A 10,339-nucleotide genomic window follows, 5' to 3' on the forward strand; every position below is an offset into this window, starting at 1 on the left:
GCTGTGGTTGGTGTACACTCATCAGATTTGCCTGTGGGGCTTGCTAAAATACTACCACTGGACCCCACTCCAGAGTTTATCACTCAGTGGTCTGGGATGAAACCCGAACACTCATGTGTCTCATTGGTTCCCAGGTGACACCACTCCCCTGGGGCCCACGTCTAAGAACCACTGGTGCATATATGACTGTACAGTCAGTGGAATCCCCAAAATAGCCGTGATTCTCCTGATCCCGCAGACATGCAATGGGTTACCCTAGCTGGCCCTGGGCCTAAGATATTGTTAGAAACTTGATCTTTAGTAGCTGGGAAAGAAGGGAAACATTTAAAGCTGCAAGCAATTTCCAGTCTCTATGGGTAGGGACATGAATTTACCTCAGAGGCAAATTGTTGTTCTTGGTCTGGGAAAACCACTTGAGTCTGCCATTTATTTACAAAAATGTAAATCAAATATTCACCCACTGTTCTAGAGGGAAATGTGAAGTCAATATTAACCCGAACACAGATGTTTTAGACTGAGAAGTTAAGTGTTCTATTTGATAACATAAATTTTGGGGGAAGAATGAGCCAAACTTCTGTCTGGGAGACATAGTTGTCTGGCGGGGAGGGGGTGCATGTTCCAGCGTTTTTAGGCCTGTCTGATTTTAAGGGCTCTTTGCTTCAAGCTGTTGCTTGTTCTTATAGCTGGTATATGCAGCTTTGTATGTGGAGTTGTTTTTCAGAACTCCAGAGCTGGGACCTGAGCACCAAGACAGAGGAGCGTCTACACAAAAGTCACTCAGCCAGGCATGTGGTGTGTCTCACAGAGAGTTATTTCTGTCACAATAACCCACCACATAATGAAGCTTAACTACTACTTTCTGCTGCAGTTTTTCTGCTAGAGGGTTTCTTCTGCAGAATATTCCATCAGTCTAGCTAGAAGAGGTCGATGATCAGCTTTGAAGAATAAGAAAGAGACAGCGTTTTTCCTCCAATATCCTAAGAGCAGATGGGCCAGGATTCTGAAGACAGAGAATCACACAGAGGGTGAGAGAAAGAAGCAACAGGAACCTTGGGTCCTGAAACTTACCACTCTGGCTCAGAGTTCCACTTTCCTTCTCTAATACCTGAGTTTTTGGTGAAAAATTGCTCAGAGTTGAAGTTTAATCTCTGTTGTGGTGAGAGGATTTACTGGAAAAATATACCATCAGCTTGAAACTAATGCCAAGGAGAGGGCAGGGCTCATGTCCAAGGCCCGTTCTCAGGGAGAGTGGACCTCCCTGCAGTGTGAGGGTCTTCCCAAGAAGATGGCAGGGGTGGAACAGAGGACCAGGAGGGGCAGGGACACAGATTATGCCATCATGGGTATTTAAGAGAGGCAAGTTTCTTATGGACAGGCTGATGCTCAAGATCAGCCATGATTTTTAAAGTCAGAGTATAATAAAGCTGGATATTTGGGCTACAGACGGAGTATAGTTGGCTGGTTAAGTTAAATACCTCTCTGTATTTAATTGGGAAAAGGACTTATACATGAACACCCATCCTCAAGATCAGGTACGAGTAGAAAGAGTTGTTTTTCTTTAATTGGATAAGGTAATTTGAGTTTTCAGAATGAGTAAATACATCTGAAGCTGCATCAGCAAGAAATGGAACTCTTTATCTGTAAATCTTAGATAGGAAATGAAGTTTGTTGTATGAGCTTCTAAAATTCTCTTTAATTAGACAATATGAGTTCCATCAACTCTATTAATCTTCCATGGCACATATACAAAAGTCCTAAACAAAGGAGAAAATAAAACTAAGTTAGAGCAACAGAAGGGGTTGAGAAGGTTTAGGTCACCAAAGAAAATCAATTTTCCTGTAATCTACTTGAGAGCTCCAAAAATAACAATTAAATATCAATTTACAACCAGAATCTTCCCTGCTCTGTCATGGCTCCCAGAGTCCAGCAGACTGACCAAGGTCTTCCAGAGGTGGGACATCTAGACTTTAGCCAAAGTAAGCATACCAGTGAAGAAAACCAAAACAATTTGGAAAGACGAAGCCAGCATGGAACACACGCTGATTCGGTGAAAAGTGGATTTATATCTAGCACATCAAAGAGTTGGATCAGGGACAGTACAGTGTAGGCACAGGAGCCTTAGTGGTGACCACCAATAACTCACTCTAGGAGGAAAGTGGCTTATGCACAAAACAATCATTAAATGCTTGAGAAATGGGAAAGATCCATTTTCCATTCAAAGGATTTTTGTGTATCCATTGGCTTCTTAATCTTAAAAATCTCAAAATCTTAAAACAAGCAATAGTATTCTACACCTGTGCTTTGATGACTATGGAAGCTATTCTTTTCTTTTATGATTATTCTTTTTTTGGTATAATTACTCTTCACTCTAGGAATTATAGTATTTTACAGGAGAAGATTCATAGGAAGAGCACAGAAGAGTTTATAATATTTACTGAGTTGCTTATCTTAAGCCTCATTCTCCTTTCAAAAAAGATTCATATTTTGGGACCAGCAGTTAGTGTAATGGCTATGTCGCTGGACTCCCACGTAGTCCACTGTGGTTTGAGTCCTGGACCCCGTGGCTTAAAACTCATGCCGGGCGCGTGTGCGTGCGTGCCCAAGATCCCAAGAAAAGAATGGAGGAGAAGTGATTGCGGCGTGGCCATCCCCCCTGGGGGGTGATTTCTCACTTTCTGTCTCTCTGTCTGTCTGGAGAGTGCATGCACCCTATAGCAAAAAAAACCTCTAAAAAAAATTCATCTTTTGTTTAGACTACAACACATTTAAAAAAAAATCATTTTACCAGGACCAGCAGATAGTATAATGGTTACGTCTCTGGATTCCCATGTAGCTGACCATAGTTCGAGTCCTGGACCTGGTGACTTGAAACTCATGCCAGATGCACGTGTGAATGTGCCCCAAATTCAGGGAGAAGAATGGAAGAGAGGGGATTACAGTGTGGCCTTCCCCCCTGGGGGGGGGTGACTTCTTGCTTTCTGTCTCTCTGTCTCTGTGGTGAACGCACACGTCCTATAGCCAAAAAAATAAATAGATAAATAAATAAAAATCACTTTACCTCCTTAACTTAACAAACACAGGGACATTATGCATTCCACGTAGCATATGTTACGGACTCATTGGTGTTAGACAGTATTTCTAGACTGTACAGTTTTTCCCTGTTTGCGTAATTTCCTTGGGAAAAATCTACTGGTGTGTAATTATCTTTTAACCACACTTTTCTAGTAGAGATTTCAGAGAACTTTACCAATATTTTCCTATCCATCTCCTGGGCCTTTTTCTGAAGTAGTGACTATTCCTCCTTTGAGCAATGGAGACAGTGAGGGACACGCAGGGGAAGCAGCTTGCCCAGGGCTAGGCAGTGAGTCAGCTGGGGAGGCAGGCACTGCTTGCGGCTCTGGACTCCCAAGAGGGCCTTTCTACCACTGCCAGCAAGAGTGTGGCACCTTGGTGGCCATGGGTCTTCAGCGCTGTGGAACCAACGCATGCGCCAAGATTCCTTGCAGGGAAGCAACTGTTTCTGAATGCCAAACAGTGGCATGGTATAGAAGTTCAGAGACCTTTGGGAATCAAGGACAGTGGAGACTGGAGGACATCAAGTTTTGCTAGAACTTCCCAAATTAGGTTTTCTTCATCACCCCCAGTGCACACTGCAAATGTTCCTTCCTCAGTAGGACACTTGTTATTTCAAAGCTCTCAGATTTGATTAGCTTAACCTTCACTCATCAGAAAAGTTGTGCAAGGTCCATTTTGACATCAAAGTATTTAGCATAGCTTCTTCTTTGTGCGTGTGTGTGTGTGAGAGAGAGAGAGAGAGAGAGAGAGAGAGAGAGAGATTTTTTGCTATAAGGCATGGGCATTTGACAGAGAGACAGAGACAGAAACTGAGAAATCCCCCCCCCCCCGGGGGGAATGGCCGTGCCACAATCCCGCAATCTAGTCTCCTCCATAATTTATGGTGTGTGTGTGTGTGTATGTGTGTGTGTGTGTGTGTGTGTGTATATATATATATATATACAGAGAGAGAGAGACTCCTTTTTTGCACATGCTTATTATGTATTTGGCAATTTGATCTTTTATGGTACTATCCAAGATGTTAGCCATTTCTGAAAAGAAACTAGTAGAAAAGAGTGCCCAGGAATCTTGAATCATGATGGTTGATTTAATTCATTTCTACAAGCAGCCCTTGAATGCCTGCTCTTCAAGGCAACGCACCCCCATGTTTGCCTCAGGGCACATAAGAATATAAAGCATGATCTTGGCTTTCAGGGAGTTTATCTTTGAATAAGAGAGAAAGAAACTCACAAAAAGATCACAAAAGCTGTACTGAGTACAAAGTACTATAAAAGTATAGAGTTGGGAGAAATCATTTCATAGGAGACAAGAAAGCCTTCACGGTTCAGATAGCCTTTGAAATGCCCAGTGGTTGGGAATGTGGCATGGGGAGAAGAGAGCCAGGGCACTTATTAAGGTGGACCAAAAGAAACACGAGTTAATTCAGAGAATAGCAATTGGTCCAATAAAAGGCAAGCCCAAATTTTCCAGCTTAGAATACTCTCCAGAAGCTTCTGAAAGCATTAAGCAGAGGTACTCTAACACAAGGTACAGCTACCAGGATCTGCATAGCCTTTTTACAGCTAAAGGATCAGAGTCTGTCAGGATGCACACAGAACAAACTGGTTGATTTTATTTTTTATTTTATTATTATTATTATTAGAGATTTTTGCCTTAGGGCATATGCACTCACCAGAGAGACAGAGAGAGTGAGAGAGAAAGTGAGAAATCACCCCCCAGGGGGGATGGCCACGCTGCAATCTCTTCTCCTCCATTCTCCTCCTGGGATCCTGGGCTGCACACACACCTGCCATGAGTTTCAAGCCCCTGGGTTTGGGCCTTGAACCATGGGGTAGCCATGTGAGAGTCCAGTGACGTAACCACGGTGCCATCTGCTGGCTTCTAATTATTATTACCTTTAAATGCCAAAGATTGTGTGCACAAAAAAGAGGGAAGAAGAGAGAGAACAAAGAGGAGGAGGGCCCCCATGAGGCCCAGTCACACTGCAGTCCTTTCCCCTCTGTGGCCGCAGTTGCTCCAGCCCACTTGGGCACAGGCCCAACATGTTGCTGTGTCATTGTCAGGATTGGGGTTCAAACTGCGATTGGTCATCTGGGATCTGGCTCCCTATGCACAGGCTTGATTAAGGGGCTGGCCCTGGCTGCTGAAAATCAGAGACTGGTGACCCAGTGAGTCCCAGGACAATAACTGGCATTTATGTGACCCGTGGCATGCCCTTGACCCCCATGCCATAGTCCTGGCGCTTAGTCTAAAGGCTCGCCTTGCTTTCATGTATGGGAATAATTTGCTGCTGTGTAAGGGGAGGATTCCTTGTTAGTTTGCCTGGTGCACTTGCAACCCCTGCTCCTGGGGTGGATTTCTCAGCTGACTATAGGGGATTTATCATATGGCAAATAAGATATGAGTCAAAAGATGTGCCTCCCTATAGGTATGCATGACTGTCCGGTGGGTGCTGGGAAGGCAACACTGACATTTTCTGTTACCAGTTTAGTTTTAAAAGTAAGACAGAAAGAAATGGAGAAATGAGGCCCCACTAACTATAGTGGACAACCTTGAGCGTGTGCAGGTCTGAGAGTCTTAGGTCACCCTTCCTAAGCTCAACGTGAAGGCACGGGCCACATGCAGGACCACAGGGGCGTGTTCTCCTTGAGTCTTGTTGCAGTTTATGTGCTAAGTGAATTTACACATTGTCTTTGATCATACATCACTTTAGCCTATTAGATTAGTGAGTTTAAGCAAAGCAAAATGCATAGATATCTTTACAAATTTCTGCAAAGAAATTGTGAATAAAAGATACTTCCAGCAATATAAGCCCAAGGGCAAAGCAGGAGAAAGAACAGAGCAATCTCCTTTCCTCGAGTCTTTCTGCTACACAATGAAGTTAAAAGAACAACAGTCTATTCCAATTTGATAAGAAATTGGCTGCAATATTATGAACACAAGATGACATAGAAAACTTTTTAAAAACAATTGCTTATTTAATTGTAGTTGTTAATTTTTAGATTTCATATAGAGTGTGTGCACTCACTAGAGAAGGACAGAAAGAGAGAAAGGGACAGTGAGAAAGCAAGCCACCAGGCCCAGGTTCTTGAACCTCAGCTGGCCATGTGGGAGGCCAGTGCCCTAGTCACCATGCCATATGTTGTTGCCCCAGAGAAAACATTTTTTTTTTTTTTTGAGAGGTTTTTGCCATAGGGCGCATGCGCTCCCCAGAGAGCCAGAGAGAGGGAAGTGAGAAATCACCCCACAGGGGGGATGGCCATGCCGCAATCCCTTCTCCTCCATTCTCCTCTTGGGATCTTGGGCATGCACGCACACGCTCGAGGCGTGAGTTTTAAGCCACTGTGTCCAGGACGCGAACTGCGGTCGACTACGTGGGAGTCCAGCGACATAGCCATTATGCTAACTGCTGGTCCCCAGAGAAAACTTTTGACAGGAGTTTACAAGATGTTGTTAGAGATGATTTGACTCTAAGCATATATTGTACCCTGAGGTATTACTAATGATGATAGTAAGTAAATACAATTTATATACACGTATTGGGATATATTCTTAAAATGCTGAAGGTCACTGAGAAAGGGCATTTTCTTCTTGGCGTCTGGTACTTTGTGAGATTAAAAGCATTCCGGCGAGCAGGACCTCATGGATATAGTAACACCTGTTACTTTCTTTCTGCTCTGGAACAAAATGGGACTCCATGAGCCTCTTTGCTGGGTCAGCGCTTCCAAGCTCTGGTACTTTGGGATCCCTTGCATGGACTTCCCAAGGAGTCCAAGAGTCCCCATTCAGTTTAGCATTTGGTTTTTAGCTAGCTTAGTCATGCTCTGTGTGTTCTGCTTTATGCTAGGAGATCCTTGGGTTTTAAATAATATTCTAGGAGATGCACTATATTTGAATTTTTCTGAGCTTTAAGTGAGATGGGTCACATGCCACCTGCAAAGGGCGCCTTTATTTATTTAAAAAAAAAACACTTCCAGGCTAGCAAGGAGTGTGAAGGTGAAGGCACTGGATCCCACATGGCCAACTGAGCAGTTCAAGTCCCAGACCTGATGACTTGAAAAAACATGCCAAGTATGTGTGCATGCATGCCCCCAATCCCAAGAGGTGAATGGAGGAGAAAGAACTGCAGTATGGCCATACTCCTAGAGGGGTTCTTATTTCCCCGGAATCCTTGAGTGAGGTAAAACATCCTTACAGTAAGTATGCATTGTACATGTTATAAATATCTATGATTTTGTAATTGTTTTTAACCTCTTCTCCCTTTTCAACCGAGGAGCCTGGGAAAATGGTAGAGTGCTTTATCACCTGAAGTTCAGTCAAGTCCTCTGCGCATGTTAATATTTGGAATCTAACTAGCTTTGTGACCTGTCCACCCACCCAAGTGGCACCACGAAATACTAGAATAATGAAGTAACTCAAGCAGAAGCTGTCACGTGAGCTGATGCTATGAGAGCAGCCTCTCTCCTTTGACTTGGTGGGATAATTAAACTAGATAGAAGAAAAATAAGAGAGGAACATGAAACATACCATGCCATAGTCCATGATGACAAAATCAATTGCCATCAATTAGATTATCTCAGTGAAATCAATGGTAAATAGTGAAATCTGGGGCCAGCAGATGGCATGGTGGTTAAGGCGCTGGACTCATATACAGTCAACTGCAGTTTGAGCCCCAAACCTGGTGGCTTGAAAATCACACTGTGTGTGTGTGTGTGTGTGTGTGTGTGTGTGTGTGTGTGTATCCAAAATCTCAAGAGGAGAGTGGAGGAGAAGGGATTGATGCACTGCCATCTACCCCAGGGAGTGATTTTTCACTTTCCCTCTCTCTGCCTTAGTCTCCGCTGTGAGTGCATGTGCCCTATAGGAAACAAACAAACAAACCAAAAACCAAAAAAAAAAAAAAAGAAAAAAAAAAAGAAAAGCAAAAAAACAACAAAAAAACCCAACAAACTAAAAAAAAAAATAGTGAAATCAAACCAAAAGTATATCAGTTAGTAACCAATGTAAAATGGACTTATTCGGTATTAAGTATCTGATCTGACGTTAGCTTACTAACCTCCTTAGTTTATAAGAAGTAATATTTGCTCTAAGAGCATGTGGCTCCCTGTCCTTCTGCAATTGATGTCACCCTGCAAGCATGTTAACTCCCCTTCAGTGTCCTGCTTGTCCACATCTCCCTGCACTTGCCATGTAGGTCTCTGGAACTCTGTTTGGGGACATTGGTTATTGGGCTCTCTCTCCACAGCCTATGGTGGTCTTCCATCTCACCCCTGGCTCCTCTGCACATCCTAACTATAGCCTAGCAACTCAGAGACCAATTTAGAGCCCACAGCCTGGCCGTAGCAAGTCTGGGAGGCCTGAGTGCCTTAGCATGATGAATATATTTCTTTTTAACTGCTGTAAGTATCGTAGCTGCAAGGCCAAAGGGGACCCCATTGGCTAGCCTGTTAGCACGCCATCACGGAGCAAAGGGGCCAGGGAAGCACCTCACCATGCATCAAAGGGGTTATTTACATGGAAAGCTGCAGAAAGGAGCCTGAACACAAGAGGCTACGTATTTTGGCAAGATTGAGGAGTTGGTTCCTTCTTCTTCTCCTTCTCCTCATCCTTCTCCTCCTCTTCTCTTCCTCTTCTCCTCCTCCTTTTCTCCTCCTCCTCCTCCTCATCCTCCTCTTTCGCCTTTAATGGAATTAGGATTGGTTTTCACGTTATTGCCATCAACAAAGCCAGGGAAAACTGGATACAATAGCATCAGATTAAAAAGGATGAGTAAGCTCTTGCCCATCCCAAATGCAGGTGCCCGCAATAAAAATGGGAGCCAAGGGGCAAGTTTTTAAAAATTGTTTTTGACAGGCTCCCAGGACAAGGTTTTTTCATACAGTGATCCTTCCCTTAGCCAGGACCATGGACATGAGAGGAGTTTTAATCCACCCTGGGTTCCGAACCCCGATCAGCCACGTGCCTCCAGCATTGCCGAGGAGTGTGCCTCCACCTGCACCCTTGCCCATGGCCCCAAGGAGCAGCTCTTTGGTATTCTTTTGTTTTTTTGTTTTAATTTTATTTTGCTTTAATTTTGCTGGGGAGAAACAGAAAAAGAGAGAGAGGGGGAGGAAAGCAAGGAAACAGCTGCAATAACGCATGGTCACACCACGATCTTCTTTCTCCCATTTTTGCCTCCTGTTGGGAATTTGGGGTACGTGTTTGCAGGACCTCAGTGTGCTTTTTCAAGCCACCAGGTTGTCCAGGACTGGAACTTTGTGTTTTGCTATGCGGGATCCAGCAGCTTTAACCACTAGTCTGGGCTTGGGGCAGTTCTGGTTTTTTTTTTTAGAGGTTTTGCCTTAGGGTATGTGTTTTCACCAAGAAGAGAAAAAGAGAGACAGAGACAAAGACAGTGAAAAGGAAAGTGAGAAATGATCCCCCATCCAAATCCCTTCTCCTCCATTCTCCTCCTGGGATCTTGGGCATGCATGCACATGTGCCAGGTGTGATTTTCAAGCTGCTGGGTCTGGGACTTGAACTGTGGCCAGCCATGTGGGAGTCCAGCAATGTAACCACTATGCCATCTGTTGCCCAATCACCTGCCCTGGGGCAGTTCTTAATGTTATATGGCTAACTTGTCTTGAACACTGAAAATTTTCTTTCCTTTTTTTCATAAGAAAACAAGGTAAGAGAACTTAAGGGGAAGTGTGTGTGCAAGTGCAGGTGTGCGTGCGTGAGTACACTCTAGTCTTTGTGTGTGTGTTTGTCATAAAAATTATAAGAAGTACAAGTTTTAGCTGGAGGGAAAGCTTTTTATAGCAGAGTTATAAATCACTTCAAGGAGTGATTTCCAGTTACGAGCTGACAGCTCATGCGGGAAGTGACCATGCCAGGCATGCCATTCAAAGAAGCTTGAGACCGGTCTTGCTTGTCATCTCAAATAGAAGTGATACGTTCTTGGGGAAGTGACAAGAGCAGGCAAGATGGAGTGTTTCTGTAGCTTTCAATATCTTTGGATGGAACTAGAAGGAAGTGTTAGGATGATGTAATGTAAAATGTTGACCATCAGGTGATGAAGTACATGGAGCTACTATTTGTGGGTGGAACAGAAATGAAAATGTTGCTCATTATTACTCAAAAGATGCCTGGCTATCATTTTTCTGTTCAAAAAAGGACCCCTTTGCAGTTAGGATGCCAAGTAGTAAGTTTCTGCATCTCTGTGGTACCCTTTAAAACCTCTTCCATTATATTATGAGAAGTGAAAGCCTAAGGAGAGAAGTTA

Source organism: Tupaia chinensis, unplaced genomic scaffold, assembly GCF_000334495.1.
Source record: "Tupaia chinensis unplaced genomic scaffold, TupChi_1.0 Scaffold000088_1, whole genome shotgun sequence".
In the NCBI taxonomy this organism is placed as follows: domain Eukaryota; kingdom Metazoa; phylum Chordata; class Mammalia; order Scandentia; family Tupaiidae; genus Tupaia; species Tupaia belangeri.